We start from the raw sequence: 17945 nt of genomic DNA, 5'->3' as shown, positions 1-17945 counted from the left end.
TCTATGGAAAGTCCCCACAATTCACAAAAACAGTTGTGTGTGTGTGTGTGTGTATATATATATATATATATATATTATTATTTTTTGGTAAATTATGAAGCTTGTAAAAAATGTGTACCGTATTTTCATGTCACTACCGAAACAGTGTATTTTCTATAATTAAACACTTTTTTGTGAGTTATTCCATAACATTTAGTTTACAGAACTGTAGTAGGCTTTATTTTGGGGAAATAAAATAATTTTTTTAGTATAGTTATGCACATTTTTGTGTTTTAATATGTTTTAGTAGTGTTTTAGTATGTGGGTTAAAATTCTGTAATGTGATGTGGTCACTACCAAACCATGTGGTCACTACCAAACCACTACTGAAAATGTGCTGTCACAACCGAAAATGGGATGTTTTGTCAAAAATAAAGTATACTGAATTACCAACTAAGATGTTATGATAGTGTTTGGTTCAATGTATATTCAAAATAATGAATCCTTAAGTTTAAAATCAGTATGATGAACTTTTTGTCTTTTACAAAGAACAATTGGATTAAAAATACAACAAATCTCATATATCAACCTTGAAGTATTGTTACAAATATAATTGTATTGATTTACCTCTGAAAACCTTTTAATTAAATAGAAAAGAAGAAGATGTAAGCAAAATCTTAATAGGTCAATATAACCCTTCTTATTACGTTTTATAATACTGTATTTCTGTATTGACAAATTTGGGAAGAGGACATATATTTCAAAACTTTCTGAACATACAATATGAGACTACTAGACTAGAAATGTGTACCTTGGATATTATTCAATACATAAAAAATTTGTGAAAAAAAAGACAGTTCTGTAGAATGACCCATATATTCTTCTGGTTAATCTAGTTACTGTTTTAAATGATTTGATCTTTTAGAAACTGCTCAAAAGTGTGTAATCTCTATTAAATGACTTCTAAAAATATTTTAGTAATCATGAACGACTAGAAGATTGCTAGTAATTAGGAGGTGTTTCACAAAAATGTTCTAGGCTATTTACATGACAAAGGCATTTTGGGAGGCTCATAATGCAAACTTTTAAAAAACAATTTTGAAAGTGTAAGATTTGGAAAATGATCATCTCCCTCTGAATAACGAAAACATGAATTTGCAACAACATTTTGACTTTGTCATCTGTACGCGAAAATGCACAGGAAAAAGGTCTACATTTTTGTGCATCGCTGTTTTGTAAACATACGCTTAGACGTTTTATTTGAGATATGTGTATGTGATGAAAATAATTAGTATGAGGTTTTCTTTGTTTCTTTGTTTTTGTCTGGTCACTTAAACATGGGTTGTAAGAGAAATTTCCAGAAGAGCACAGAGCCAGAGATGAAGTAGTCCTGTTTTTTTTTTTTTTTCCTTTCTTTAATATACCTGTACTGTATGTGATAAGGGAATTGACTCCAATTTTTTTTTTTTTTTTTTTTTATTTTAGACATTTGTTTTCCATGTGATATACAAGAAGTGTTACTGATTCATGACTTGAATTTAAATAAAGCACCAACATCTATTTATTTGCTGTTGTTTGTTTTTTAATGCATGCCAGCTTCTGTGGCTATTTTCATGAAAAGAGCATTTTTGGGTAAAAATTATATTTACTTTTAACTTAAAAAATATAAAAACACATATAAAAAAAAATAAAAATCTTGATTGATTTCTCAGAGAACAATCTAATAAAACATATTTAATTGATGTCAAAAGGTTTTTGACAGAAATACCATATTAATGGATCTCCTAAAATTAAAAACGTGTGTGTCATTCAACATCTAAAATCATTAAATTCAACTAAACCTATTCTTTGAGCTTCATGCATAAATACTGAAAACAGTATTTGTCCAGCAGGGTGCAGTGTTGTTCTATGCTGAGATATTTCTATATGATCACCATTCCTTCACTTTGCAGACTGGGATTCCCCAGACACACATCACCTAACAGCCCTGACTTGCAGATTGCAATTGGACAACAGCACTACTTTGTCAGGCTAATAACTTGATTCTCACTTAGATGCAAATTTAAGTAGGCGCATTTTCACCGTGGACATCTGCTGAGCATGTGTCTGCACCCAGATTAGATTGCTGAAGACAATAAATGGATTTGTTTCATGCTCTCTTTCCTTCTCCCCATTTGTATCTCTCTGCGCAGAGCAATGATAGGATCGTTTACATTAGAGTTTGACACACGGAGTATCCCAGAAGACAACAGCACTACCCACTGCCATAAACATCACAGACGTCCTCTGCTTTAGCAGGAAGACACTCGATTTGCACTAACACAGAGGCGACGTAATAAAACTCGGAGATCGTATTATGAAGATGAGCATATTTCCCATCTTAAATCAAATTGTTTTATGAAGTATAACCAATAAAGTCAGCACCATCACAGTGAAACATATGCTCCTTATATCACTGAATACTGACTATTATATCATCTGAAACCTGGACTCTGTTCGAAATGGCTTGTAAAATTACAGTATATTACTGACAGCAAAGCGCATGAATGTTTAGTGCTCCTATAGATCAACTGGTAAATGACACTAGCAAGGTCAAGGTCATGGATTGGATTCCCAAGGAAACACATAATAGTAAAACATATAGCTTGATGTCACTTTGTATTCAGTTTTACAGCTCTGTAAATAACAACAGTGCATTTGTGAATTTAGAACTGTATTAGTTGCCTACGGTAAACTTGGCCGTAAAAAAGCTGATGTAACACTATATCTTATTAGATGCTGAACATACATTAGTATTTACATTAGTTTTAGCCCTACTGCAACTCAGTAGGCCGTATTTCCTGTATGAGCAAACATAAATAAAGGTGGGAATTTATGTAGAGTGCAGATTATAGTACGATATACCTTAGGGTTTCTCTGATTATCCTGTACTCCATGATACTAACCATGCGAAACATCTGCTCTTCTGAGATGCTTATGTCAGTGGGAAATTAAGCAACTCTGAACAGCTAGGGTTCTAGTTAAGTTAGTACATAACGAGTTTTACGTAATGGGATCCTGCTGATCTGCCCTGAGTGACGATGACAATACCTATATCAATAACTATAAAGATTTTAGTGAGCTGGTACAAAATCCCACAAAAAGGGAGGGTTGCTTTATAGCAATGCATTTGTGCCTGACTTCTTTTGAATAACTGATTGCTTAGCATCTGTTTAAAGACTACATTTTATACAGGTGCATCTAAATAAATTAGAATGTCATGGAAAAGTTAATTTATTTCAGTAATTCAACTCAAATTGTGAAACTTGTGTATTAAATAAATTCAATGCACCCATACTGAAGTAGTTTAAGTTTTTTGTTCTTTAATTGTGATGATTTTGGCTCACATTTAACAAAAACCCACCAATTCACTATCTCAACAAATTAGAATATGGTGACATGCCAATCAGCTAATCAACTCAAAACACCTGAGCCTTCAAAATGGTCTCTCAGTTTGGTTCACTAGGCTACACAATCATGGGGAAGACTGCTGATCTGACAGTTGTCCAGAAGACAATCATTGACACCCTTCACAAGGAGGGTAAGCCACAAACATTCATTGCCAAAGAAGCTGGCTGTTCACAGAGTGCTGTATCCAAGCATGTTAACAGAAAGTTGATTGGAAGGAAAAAGTGTGGAAGAAAAAGATGCACAACCAACCGAGAGAACCGCAGCCTTAAGAGGCTTGTCAAGCAAAATCGATTCAAGAATTTGGGTGAAATTCACAAGGAATGGACTGAGGCTGGGGTCAAGGCATCAAGAACCAACACACACAGATGTGTCAAGGAATGTGGCTACAGTTGTCGTATTCCTCTTGTTAAGCCACTCCTGAACCACAGACAACGTCAAAGGCGTCTTACCTGGGCTAAGGAGAAAAAGAAATGGACTGTTCCCCAGTGGTCCAAAGTCCTCTTTCAGATAAGAGCAAGTTTTGTATTTCATTTGGAAACCAAGGTCCTAGAGTCTGAAGGAAGGGTGGAGAAACTCATAGCCCGAGTTTCTTGAAGTCCAGTGTTAAGTTTCCACAGTCTGTGATGATTTGGGGTACAATGTCATCTGCTGGTGTTGGTCCACTGTGTTTTTTGAAAACCACTGAACCCATTTACCAAGAAATTTTAGAGCACTTCATGCTTCCTTCTGCTTCCTTGAGGCAGTAATTAAAGCAAAAGGAGCCCTTACCAAGTATTGAGTACATATACAGTAAATGAACATACTTTCCAGAAGGCCAACAATTCACTAAAAATGTCTTATGAAGTATTCTAATTTGTTGAGATAGTAAATTGGTGAGTTTTTGTTAAATGTGAGCCAAAATCATTACAATTACAAGAACCAAAGACTTGTGCATTGAATTTATTTCACAATTTGAGTTGAATTACTGAAATAAATGTACTTTTCCATGACATTCTAATTTATTGAGATGCACCTGTAGTATAAATGTGTTTAGTATAAATACAATTTGGAAGTCCAGCCTCATTGGATAGTAAAGTGTCCATCAGATGCACATCAGATCCATCAATACTGCAAAAGGGGCACCTATTATGCAAATTTCACTTGTACATGTTGTTTGAAAGTAAATGTGTGTTGGTAGTGTGTGTGTACCACCCTATAACGATAAAAATCCACCCGCTCCTTTTTTAATCCTCATAAATCATTATCAGTGTCTTTGAACAAGCTGTTTGCAGAATGTGTAAAATGTCAGGTCTTTGTAATGTGTTTCAGCAAAACATTTCTAACATTTATAATATGTTTTAAATTCTCTGAATTGCCTTTACACAAACTTTTTAAAAACAGCATTCAAGTAAAAAAAAAAAAAAGTCTTCTTATTAGAGCTACAGAAATCATTTAAAAAGAGCAGTGAGTGATTTTCTATTTTAACTTTGTTGTTTGGGTCATATTAGCAGCGTAGACAGCAGTATAGGTCCTGTATACCATGCAGCTGTTACTTAATACACAGATCTATATAAATGTAATTTATTTCCAGCTGTTTACCTTCACAGATGTGACCAACTGTGTTTTTGTAACTTATTTGATGGCATCCACCAACCAATGAGCCAACCTCTGTTTAGAGACAGCAATTCCCTTCTGCTATCCCCCAAAGCAGACAAAGAGCTGCTCAGAGTGTCTGAAGACAGCAACTCAAAACTGTTCACCATCTGATCACCATCTGATCTCGAAAGGCAGTGATGGGAACCTTGGCACATAACCAGGCCTGGGTCTCAAGGTGATGTGAGAATCAGCTGGACCAAACTCTAGGCACGATTCGTTGACTGAGAATGCCTGCAGGTCCCCCACACTGTTGATGGAAGTGAGCACGATCAGGAGCAAAGTCTTGAGAGACATATATTTTATCTCGACTGAATCAAGCTGCTCAAAGGTTTCCCTCTGCAATCCCAAGAGGACCACGGAGAGATCCCAAGAGGGGATGGGGTGTGACCTAGGATTTAGTCTCCTCGCACCTCTCAGGAACCTGACGATTACGTAATACTTCCCTAGGGACAAACCATCCAATGCATGGTTTGCAATGATGCAATGGCAAAAACAGCGTATTTCAGCTTTCACTCAAAATGGCTTTTTTTCAAAATGAAATAAATTATCAGTGGGGTACTTCGAGCTGAAACTTCACAGACATATTCTGGGGACACCTAAGACTTATAAGACATCTTGTAAAAAGGGACATAATAGGTGCCCTTTAAAAGGTAGCTTCTTATTGGCTGTCAATATTTTTATTGTTGATCAGTTGTGAAAAAAAAAACATTCTAAAAGTAATTCTAACAATGTTGTTCCATATATCATATAGGAACATATTGTATTGAACAATTAAATAATTGTGTTATATCAAATAACACAAATAATAATAAAGCTATTGTATGTTGGTCAACACATAAAAATGTGTAGGCCTACTTCTTTAAAAAAGATGGCAGACAGTGTGTATGGCGTTGTGTGGGTGAGCGGTTTGATGATGTCAACGTTGTAGATTGAGTGGCCTATGGTGGTGGTGGGGTTATGGTATGGGCAGGCGTATGTTATGGACAAACGAACACAGGTGCATTTTATTGATGGCATTTTGAATGCACAGAGATATCGTGACGAGATCCTGAGGCCCATTGTTGTGCCATTCATCCACGACCATCACCTCATGTTACAGCATGATAATGCACAGCCCCATGTTGCAAGGATCTGTACACAATTCCTAGAAGCTGAAAACATCCCAGTTCTTGCATGGCCAGCATACTCACCGGACATGTCAGCCACTAAGCATGTTTGGAATACTCTGGATCGGCGTATACAACAGCGTGTTCCAGTTCCTGCCAATATCCAGCAACTTTGCACAGCCATTGAAGACGAGTGGACCAACATTCCACAGGCCACAATCAACAACCTGATTAACTCTACACGACGGAGCCTCCCGAATGCATGAACGCAAACAGACTAGACAACCACAGAAAGCAGTACTATATTACTCCTGTGTTAATGTCTTTACATTGGCTCCCAGTACGCTTTAGAATTGATTTTAAAGTGCTTCTGCTTGTTTTTAAATGTTTAAATGGCCTCGCTCCCTCCTACCTTTCTGACTTGTTGTGTGAATATCATCTTGAAAGAACTCTTAGGTCTGCCAACCAGAGTTTGTTAACTGTTCCAAAGTCAAAATTAAAATCTAGGGGTGATCGAGCTTTTGCTATAGCCGCACCTAAACTTTGGAACAAGTTACCGATCCATATTAGAACTGCACCAACATTGCATATTTTTAAATCAAAGTTAAAAACATGTCTATTCAACATAGCATATGATTTGTGATGTTTTTTGTTGTCTGTTGTTTGTTTGTTTGGTCTGTATACATGTTTTTAAAATTCTTTTAGAATATTTTACAGCACATTGGTCAACTGAAGTTGTTTTTAATTGTGCTCTATAAATAAACTGAGACTTGAGTACTACAATACTTTGTAACACCCATTTCACATGTTCAGCAGCCCAGATTGGAAAACTGTGTGGTGCTAATAATGCACGGGAGATGAGTAGATGGCGTATTTTGCCAGAGTTTAATAAAATGCCTCACGGGCCAACACACTTTTTTCACATACATGGGGATCGAGCTAGGAAAAATGTACACAAGCATGCATCCAACTCAGGTCACAAACAGAAAGGAAATAAATAAAATAAAGAGAGACAGATGATGGTAGAGCGAGTCATCTTTTCACCTTTCCAGAACGTACAGATACATGTTATGCACATCCGCAGTTGTCAGTCTCCCACAAAACTACTGTAAATGCTCTAGTGGCTGTTACATATGTCATTAACCATAAGAACACTTTATAGTACAGTTAGTAAAAGTATTACAATACCAGGAAGGAATATCTGGTTGTTGATGTTTGCCTGCCATTCTTGCTCTGTCTGCACAGCGTACATGAGTGCGCTGATGACGTATCCTGTCTGCGCGAACAGGGTGTGCAGAGGTATGCAAATACAAATGTTGACAGGCAGGTACATCAGCCTATCGTAATGTTCGGATAGAACATTTTGATTGGACGAACATTTCTTGGTCCTACGCCTTCCACAGATTATATAAATACATATAAATACATTTAGATCACTTAACTTAATAATTGCTATCAAGATATGAAGAGACTTTCAACCAGCATAATAAAAATGTTTCTGAAGACAATCACCTATTGCACCTTTAACATTTTAACATTTTTACATAACATTTCTTTATTATATTATTTTTTTTTCACAAGTGCAAGTTTATATCTCCTAATTCAGACCTTATAACTTGATTTAACTAAAAAATAGTGAGTTTGTCAATGGGAAAAAAGCCAGAAGTGTGGGATATAAACTCCTATTCTGAGCCAAGGGGAACAGAGAGAACAACGAGTTGTTTTTCCTTATTAGAATTGTGAATCTCAGAATTTCAAGAATTAAGTCAGAATTTTGAAATATAAAATCAAATTCACCTTTTTTATTCTTTTATTTCATGGCTCTATAGACTGCCACTTAACAACCACCATTTTCTGTCACCAGATAGTCTCCGCCCACAAAAAAAAAATGAAAAAAACAATCATCCCTACTATCTAACGTCAATTTCGTTGAATAACAGTGCTTATCACTGGGTGACAAGCTCTTGTAATATGCAGAGAACATTTTGAAAATTACATCTAATCAATACAATCTATAATCTTTTTAAATGCAACTATTTTGTACCGTATCCATGTAATTCTCTAGCCTTAAAGGCTATCTCTCTGGGGTTTTCTGCAACCATAATGCGCGCGCATCCCAAATGTTTACAAACTTATAATTGGTCTATAGGGGGCTATTGGAGCTTGAGCAGAACAGTCTCTCTGAGCCCTCCATTGCAAAAATCAAGCCAAATCTGTCTATCACTAATGCTAAGATTATATGGGCACACAAACTCGTGAAAGTATTGCATCATTTTTGTCATGCTGAACAACAATTACTGTATTTGCATTCCTGTAAGGTTAGGGTTAGTGTAGGTGCAGATGTTAATAAAACAGAATGTGATTTATCCAAATGAGTAAAGAATCTGCCAGTGGCGCTAACACATCACCATCTTGGGTGTGGGCAAGACAGGACAGAGTTCCTGAGTGATTTCGCAAATGTTTTATATGATATGACTTTTTTAGCCACAGACATGGATATAAACAGTTCGCAGTCTTAGTGAGTTTGATTCGTACACTAATGGTTTGTGTTGTTAATTATATGATGCAGTGAGTGGTTTAGCATTGGTTAATGATTTAATGCACTGAGCACTGCTGCTATACTCTCCAACAGCAGAATGCTACTTTTATAAGTCTAATTCCTAGTCACATTATTTCGTTTTACTGGCAATATATATTTTGTGATTGTATTTTTTTAAAGATATGTCCAGACGTGCAGTCTACCAATCACATGCAATGTCGTAATTACATGTTGTAATTACTGAAATTATGAGATTCCAACTTGTAAAAAGCATTCACGTCCTCGTAGAACTCATAATTACATCTAAACTAGGGATCTTCTAAGAGAGACTTTACTAGTAATTACAACGTGGCATGAACACAGCATGGTGAAGTCACTGGTGGTGTGAACAGGGATTAAGTAATTTCCAGCCAAAACACTTTTCACACTGTGGGACTGTGTGCTGCCGACAGGTCCAGATATTTAGCATCCTTCGGCAACGCATTGGTGCTTCTCTCAGATCGTGTCTTTGATAACACACTACGTGACTGTCATTTACAAGAACGAGCTCTGATTTGCATTTGATTTGTTGACTATTTCTACAAAATTGTTGATGAGTGAAAACTATGGCTAAAATCATGCAGTGTGTGCGACTGCTGAAAGTGAGAAATTATCACAAAAGTGTCTCTCTTTAAGTACACTTAAAGGGAACCCTGGGCATTAAGACCTGTATGTCTTAATATAACATAAATAATGTCTCTTACTGAAATATGTAGTAAAAAAATCCATGAAAGACTTACATTATTTAAAAAATCCACATCGTTATATACATATTTTGGACTATGGATGGCGCCGTTATTTTGATTACGTAGAATGGTTGTACTCTGTGATCTGTTGGGACTGAGCAACGCTATTTCTACCGCAACACAACTCGGAAAATAAAATGCTGATACGATGACCAAGGCTACTGAAATAGCTTAGGTGGCGATGGATATAAGTGTAAGCTTAAACCAAATGCTGTACCATCGATTTTCCCCACAAAGAGTCTAAACGAACCTGGATATTGATTGAGATCCACTCTGAGAAACTTCTTCAGCAGCTACGCCATCATGACAGGACTCAACATGTTTACGTGGAATCGCATCTGTATTTTATTTTCCAAGTTGTGTATTCTGAATTGTGTTGCAATAAAATTAGCAACAGATAGCATCAACAAGAGAAGTGATGTAAGTCTTCACTGCCTTCCTAGCAATAAGAAGAGGAGAAAAGAATAAGAGGATGCCTGTGGATGAATAAAACTTCCTAAAGACCAACATCTATGTCCTCTCCACGTTAGCCCTGATGCCTTTGAGGCTTTTAGAAGAGCACAGTTACTGAAAGAGCTTACAAACAATGTAAACATGCCGACTCTTGTCATGATGCCACAGCCACTGAAGGAGTTTCTCAGAGCGGATCTCACTCGATATCCGGGTGCGTTTAGACTCTTTGTGGGGAAAATCAATAGTATTTGGTTTAATTGGTTATTTGGTTCTATCTATTGCCACCAGTAAGCTCTTTCAGTAGCTGTGGTCATCGTATCAGTATTTTATTTTCCGAGTTGTGTATTCTGAGTTGTGTTGCGGTAGAAATAGCTTTAGCTCACTAAGTACAACCGTTCGACATAATCACAATGATGGCAACCTCCATAGTCCAAAATATGTATAATGATGTGGATTTTTTTTAAATAACGTAAATTTTGTATGGGTATCTCTTCTACTACATATGTCAGTAAGAGACATCATTTACATTATATTAAGTCATAAAAGTCTTAATACCCAGGGTTCCCTTTAAGTGGCTTTTTATTTCATTAATATTATCTGTGACCAGTGACCAGCACAAGGTCTTATAAGTATGATTTATTTTGGGATTCAGTACAATACAGTGTATAGTATTTTATTTAAAGAAAAACAAATTACAAAAATTGTAAAAGACAACTCACATATAGTTTATTAGCAGGACTCCTTGGCCCTTGAGAAAGTTAACTAGACATTTGGTGTATTCTTGGCCTGGGCATGAAGGTATGATAAAGTAACGGTGGCTGGGACATGACTTCATCTCTCTGTTTTGGTATTCGGATCACCATGGCAAGTAAGAGACAACAGCTGGCTATTCCAGAATGCTGCATTACCACCCCAAAATCAACAGCCATTACTCAAAAGAACAGGATTTCATTTTGGACTGGCCCAGCGGTCTTAACCTTATCAATATTGTGATAAACACTATCACAGGGAACATGACGGGGAATTCAAGCACAGTAAATATGGTCTAGTTTGTGATGGGGGTGCAGAGAGGTCGGATAAAGGAGGGAGAGGAAAGTGTATTTGAAGGGGAACACAGAGGGAGTCAGTTCTTCAGCCCAGAGTCCAGCGAACAGAGTGGCTTTATGTCCTACAACTCAAGGGTGAGAGAGCTTTATCCTTGGGTTTTACAAACACACACACTGTAGACACACACGGCGTAGGAATTTCTATGTTTTGATGTCTAATGTCCTCTGTCTCCTTCTTTCTCTTTTATGGAATTCTCCTTCACTTTATGACCAGCACACTCTTGATCTTCACAATCACAGTGCTGCTTTAAAAGACATAAAGATCTGAGAGGCTTCTTACTTGTTTTGAGATATAATAAAGTGAATCTAAGAAATGTTGCATTGCAAATTCTGGGTCATGAACCGCTTTTTTAGCATATGAATATGTACCCAGGCCCAAAAAAAGTATCTTGGTGCATTACAAGTTGTGTGTGTGTATGCATGTATATATATAAATTTTTTTTTTTTTTTTAAAGTAAGGGAATAATGTTTCTGTAATTTACTTTTAATCTGATGGCAATTTTATATCTATCCTTCTATTGTTTAACTGGTGAGAGTTCAGAGAGTAACTACTAAAGTAATCTACACTGTTGAAGATGTAATTAGCAGTGGTGGACGAAGTACACAATTTGAGTACTCGAGTAAAAGTACAGATACGTATAATAAAATATTACTCCAGTAAAAGTAAAAGTGCTCCTCTTTCAATTTTACTCGAGTGAAAGTACAAAAGTACCCGATTTTTTATGTACTTAAGTAAAAAAGTACTGATAGATTTATTTTGCAATTTTATATAGGCAGCACATTTTTTTATAATCCTACTGTTGTTGATATGGACTATGTTGACGAGAGTGATGTAGTAATATTCAATGTGAAGCTTACACAGCAATGTACCTGAGAGAAAACAGATTTGACCATCATATTTTCAACAGTAAGAAAAAAGTGTGAACAAGTAAAGCTTGTTTTGCATAACATCACAGTTATATATGACTTGAGAATAAGGACTGAAGTTAACAAGAACATTTTAAGGAAAATATAATTATATTATCATAATGATTTTTTCCTTTCAAATATTGTCCATGTAAAAACACCCTGGCCAAATGCCCCCAGAGGGCATCACTTCCCACTTCAATAATTACTGTAGTTACCATGTTCTGAACATCACATCCTTTCTTTTTCCCTCGGATGTAATCTATCTAGGTGATTGAATAAAAATATGTGTTTATATCTAAAAAATTATCTCAACTTAGCACCAGCAAGCAGCTACACAGTTAGCATCAGCTAACAATATTTACTTATTTTCAGTATGGTTGAATAAACATTCATATCTGTCTACTTCAGCTGATCCAAACAATATAAAAATGTATACTGTTGCTAAACAATATAAAAACAGACGTCACGTAGCGCTACATGCGTAGCATTTTAATAAAACTGCTAACGTTACATCAGGGAGGAATATGAACGTGCATGAGTTATTTTATTTAAGCCGTTTTTGAATTCAAGCATTTCAGTACGCTTAAACAGATCACCTTAAACAACGGACAGCTTTGACCTAAATATGATTTTCAGTTATAATAATTAATCCTAAAATTCGACATTAGTAACTTACTTTTCGCAGCATCAGTCGCGCGCACGAGATCTCCCGATTCTTACTTGTGAATTCAGTTCACTGGAGACTCGCTCTAAACGGATCATTTGAATCAGTGAGTTGTCGACTCGAGAACAGCTGCAATCGGATCATTCCAATTCGTGAATGAATCCTTTGGTGCGATTGGCGAATCAGATTAACAGGTTCATTGAAAAGAATCAGTTTGTTCATGAATCAGACACCGCTTGTGCGTCTCAGAGCATGTGATATATTATAAGAGGTAACGATATGTTTATGAAATGTAGTGAAGTCAAAAGTACGATCTTACGCTTTGGAATGTAATGAAGTAAAAGTGAAAGTTACTCAAAATAAAAGTACTCCAGTAAAGTACAGATACTTGAAAAAAAGGACTTAAGTACAGTAACGAATTACAACTACTTCGTTACTGCCCACCACTGGTAATTAGTTGGTAGTAATTAATTTTATAATTAAATATCTGTTGTACAACTGTGTGAGTGTGTGTGCGTATCCTCATTGTGTGTTGTTAAAAATGGCTGAATAAAAGCATCTGGTAGATCCATGTTTTGAGGACAAACAACCAGTTTGCCCTTTGTAATCTTGCATTACATCAGCTGTTGTTTGTCTTTTGTTGTCTACTTGTGTACAGCATTCATCACATCCTTGCAAACAACTGCAAACAGATAATGTAATCCAAATTTATTTAGGCTTTTAACCGAGGCCGCTGGGTGATTTCTAGACTTATTTGTTTTTATTTAATGATGAGACTCATTGTTTATGAATTATAATCATGCCTGTAAGCTACTGATGCACTGCAATGCACTATTTCACAACATGATGTGCTATTGAGCATCATAGTTCTGTAGTCTTGACCATCATATTGAGATGAACTTACTTCATGTTTGGGTCCCAGAGATACCAATGCTGTATGTGAGATAGATAGATAGATGTTTCATGGATTTATTTATATATTATAAACACGTAGATAAGACTGTTATAATGTTCCCTAACTGATCAATTATGAAACAAATTAAATTCCAGCTGTAAAGCAGCTCTACAGAAGACAATAGCGTCATTATTCAGCCCTATTCAATTAATTTCAGTTACACTGTCAGTGTTGCATAGCCTGAACTAAACATTCGGGATCCCCTGCTTTGATAGTTGAATTAAAAACCGATGGCCTCATGCCTTGTAAAGATCCTGTGGGATTTGAATCGACTCTCTCATGCCCCCAAGTTGTCAATGTTTTAAACCCTTGCGCCACATCAGCATATGTGGATTTAAAGCCTCATCAGGACTAAGAGGCTACTGATGAAGAACCTGTAAAATAAGCAACTCCAGAGCCGTTCACAGTCATTTGTTCCAATTGTCTGAAAGTCTATAAACAAGCGTATCCCTGCGACAATTTTGCCCTCTGTTAGCAGCTTCTCTGTAATGAGAATTTATTCCCCCATTGCTCCCTCCGTATGGCCTCCCTTGTTGCCTCAGGAACGGCCCATTTGCGAGTAACTGAGAATTGAGGGTGGAAAGCAGGCGGTGGAAAATCATCCTCACCGAGAACTCGGAGGACAGGAATGATGAGGCGCGGAAGGGACTCCCGGTGCTTACTGCCATGAGGCAGCGCTGTGTGAGACCGCCACAAGCCAGACTGCCAAGACAACTCACCTGCTTTTCTTCCAAGACCTTCAAATGTAATGGCACACATAAATAGACATGATGAGGAGTTCATTAGCTCAGCCGAATGGCCTCGGCGCCGCACGAGACGCGTTTGCAACCGGTCGTCATTATTAAAGTAAACAACCCGGTCGCCGAGGCTGAAGTGAAATATCTTCACTCTTTTGTTTTTCACCCTAAGTGATAGGCTAGTTGAATTATTTACCGCGGCGCTCAGTCTCCCTGTTCACATCTGAACAGTTCAAGATAATCTCCCACTGAGTCCGAGTTGTTAATCATTTGATTTAATGGTGGAGAACGGCTCTAGTCTGGAGATAAATCACAGCGGCATCCAGACCACCATGTCGTGACGCTCACTACACTAACATCTCAGGTCGAATTCCTGCTGTTATATATTTTAAAACTTATTTTATCATTAAAAGTCATGCTCGATGAACATTATACAGATCAAAATTTATTACTGGATTTGTACATAAACCATTGCACTTCATTAGCTACGTTTGTACTTGCACCCAAATAATCTGTTTATGCTTAGCTTGATGGCTCAGTCGGATTTACAAGCCTTTCCGGCTAACAGAAATATACTTTATGTTTTCTAACATTGCATTATGATTTTTTTTTTTTTTTTTTTTTTTTATGTTCTAAACGTTCAGTTTTTAAACTGGTTAAAAAAAGTTTATTCTCAGTTATGCAAACGTTAATGAAGCATCCAAAGATTATGGGAAGGTTGTTCTTTAATGGATGTTTTGAATCAAGTAGCAAGATTTTCAAAACATTAGATATTTAAAGTCCAACTAAAACGTTTCGGAAATAAAATGTTCCATGAACGATATATAAATAACATTTTTACGCGAATGGTTTGAGAACATTATTAAAGACCAGCTTACTCTGAACAAACATTCTATTAATGTTACTGGAAGAATATTTGTTCATAACTTTGAAATAGGCTTAAAGAAAAAGTTCTGAGAATGTTCCCTGTTTGCGTGGTTCATGTAAGCACCTAAAAACTAGGTGATCAGAATTAAATTTCAATCAGATTGAAAGGGTTGGTGTAGACCTGAAATAATCTGATAAACAGGGGGAAAAAAAAAAAAAAAAAACACTAAACAGGTAATCTGATTATTTTCTCAGTTGGAATCAAAAATACGCTGCACACATGTGCACTGCCATAATGCATATTTGTACATATGTTATACATAATTAAATGGTCAGTGTAGGCAACTGAATATTTACTAAATATTTGTTTTTTTTTTTTTTTTTTTAAAAAAGCTCATCAAGGCTAAAATACGGTTATGCTCTGGTGACATTATTGCAGTGTCTTTCTTCATTTTTAAATATGTCTACTGAGTCATAACAAGCTTTATGAATAACGTAATTTATGAAATGTTACATGTTGTTACATCACATGAGTGTTTGACTCCATGTGCCCTCATTGTGTCTGTTGTATATTCCTAAGAAAAGACCATCTTGTTAGTCTGAACTGTTTTTTAGAAGCTCTATCTGATCTTCCAGCCTGACCAAGCTCGTCAGCTAACTTATTTTCAGGCCTGAACAGGTGATAAGGTTACATCCTCTCTAAAACCACCAAACTAGAGCAGCTGAGTAGTTTAAATCAGTCTGGTAACCAATGCCAGAAAAAAACAGCCGGTTTATGCTGGTTTGCTGGTCTAAGCTGAAATGCCAGATTCTTATGATTCATATTCGCCCTTCAAATCTTCCGGTCTGGCATTTATATTTTCTCTCTCTCTCCCTCTATTTGCTGTCATCTTTGCTCTTTACAGGTTGAGGGCTTGCAGACCTCATGACTGTTCTCTCAGGAAATCTGGGCGGTCAGCTCATGCACGTGTTTACTCTGAAACTACAGCACACGTATTACTTGGCGCTCTGCTGAAAATGGCCCCTCGTTCTGTTTTTAATCTGATGTCATGTTAGTGGAATTCACTAATAGGTCTCTGACTCGGTCTTACCCCTCTTATTTGGCGACACTGGCTCACTGAAAACACACCAGCATGTAGTCTATAAACTGCACAGTTCACACTCACTAAAACTGTTTTTCACATGGCATCTCAAAATGTAGTCAATGTTAAAAACATTATTTATGCCAAATAAGCCAGTAAAGTAGTACAATGACCGATATGAAAAAAAACAAAACAAAAAAAACAAAAATAAATAAATAAATAAATAAAACTATTAGACTATTTATTTATAATGCTTGTATTTATTTATTTATACATGAATGGATTCATTCATATTTATATAACCTGGAGAGAGAGAGAGAGAGAGAAAAAATCTTGTTTAGACAGCATCTCATAGTGTTCTCCAGCTTATCAAATGCTTAACAAAGGCTCACTGTGTTCTGGTCTGTCTCTCTTGTAAACTTGGTATCACTGTCTTTTTCAGAAATGACATGTTCACTGGTTTTCATATTACACATCAAAGCAGGCTGATACAAAACAAAATATGTATTATCAGTTTCTGATGAAAAAAAAAAAGCATGTACCAAACCCTAAAGCACCCCTTGCATTCGTCTTTTCATGCTTGCATGTGTTTATTTTGGGGAAGGAGAGAAATTTGAAACAGTCTTAATTGTTTCTTTTCACTTCCTTGTTATCTGCACTATAAGTGTTTAACTGTTATGATTTGAAAAGTGTAGACTGTTCCTAAAACAAACACTGTGATGCAGTGGATGTCATGTGAATCTTTGCTGTGCTTCTGGGGTTATGGAGTTCTTATTACTGGCCTAGTTCTTAATCATAGTGTTGTTTCGGTACACCAAAACTGCTGGCATTCAGTACAGTACAAGTTCTGTGCGAACACAGACGGCAGATGGGAAACTTTCCCTAAAACTCTGCCACTTTAGCAGTTTGATGAGTGTGTGGTGGAATTGTATTTTCCAACCACTTTAATTTACATTGTCTGAACTAAAAAATAAACAAATAAATAAAAATACAACACTTGCACTAAAAAAAGCTGGTATACACTTTTGTCTTTATTTAAAGATTCAGTATGAACTCTAAGACAGATGAATCAGAGCACAAAAAAAAAAAAAAAAAAAATGACAACCACAACGATAACAACAGCTCAAAGAGAGTAATGTGCACCTGTCCTGGACCACAAAACCAGATAGCAAAATGTACTGTCTACACTATAAACAATGTTACAATATTCATTTATACAGAGTATAAAGAGATATGATAAAACAAAGTCTGTTCTGCATTTGATCTGGATCTTGATACTGGAAAACACTGTAAAACACTTTGAAAACACTATGTTTTCATAATAAAAGAACTGCTCACTGCAGAAAGGAATTAGAAGGAAAATAGCTTTGGTTGAAGCGTATGATGCATCATAACACACGCTCCATTCACACATATCTGATGACCCTCACAGAAAGCTTGTTTTGTGTGCATCTAACTGAATTCTTTAGATTATAGCATGTGAAACTACTTATTAGCATATGTTGGATGTTTGTTGTTTAGGGCTCTTCAAGTGTAGCATCATAAGGAGCTCTTTCTCACTGTATTGCTTAACTTTCTCTTTCCGAGGTAGGTATGGATGGTATTAAGATCGTCAGTAACATCAAGTTCTGCAATGTTAGCTTTACAACAGTAGTATCATCTAAGTCTGTGTTCGATT

Source organism: Labeo rohita, chromosome 18 (genome assembly GCF_022985175.1).
Source record: "Labeo rohita strain BAU-BD-2019 chromosome 18, IGBB_LRoh.1.0, whole genome shotgun sequence".
Classification (NCBI taxonomy): domain Eukaryota; kingdom Metazoa; phylum Chordata; class Actinopteri; order Cypriniformes; family Cyprinidae; genus Labeo; species Labeo rohita.
Note: the sequence above shows the minus strand (reverse complement) of the source record.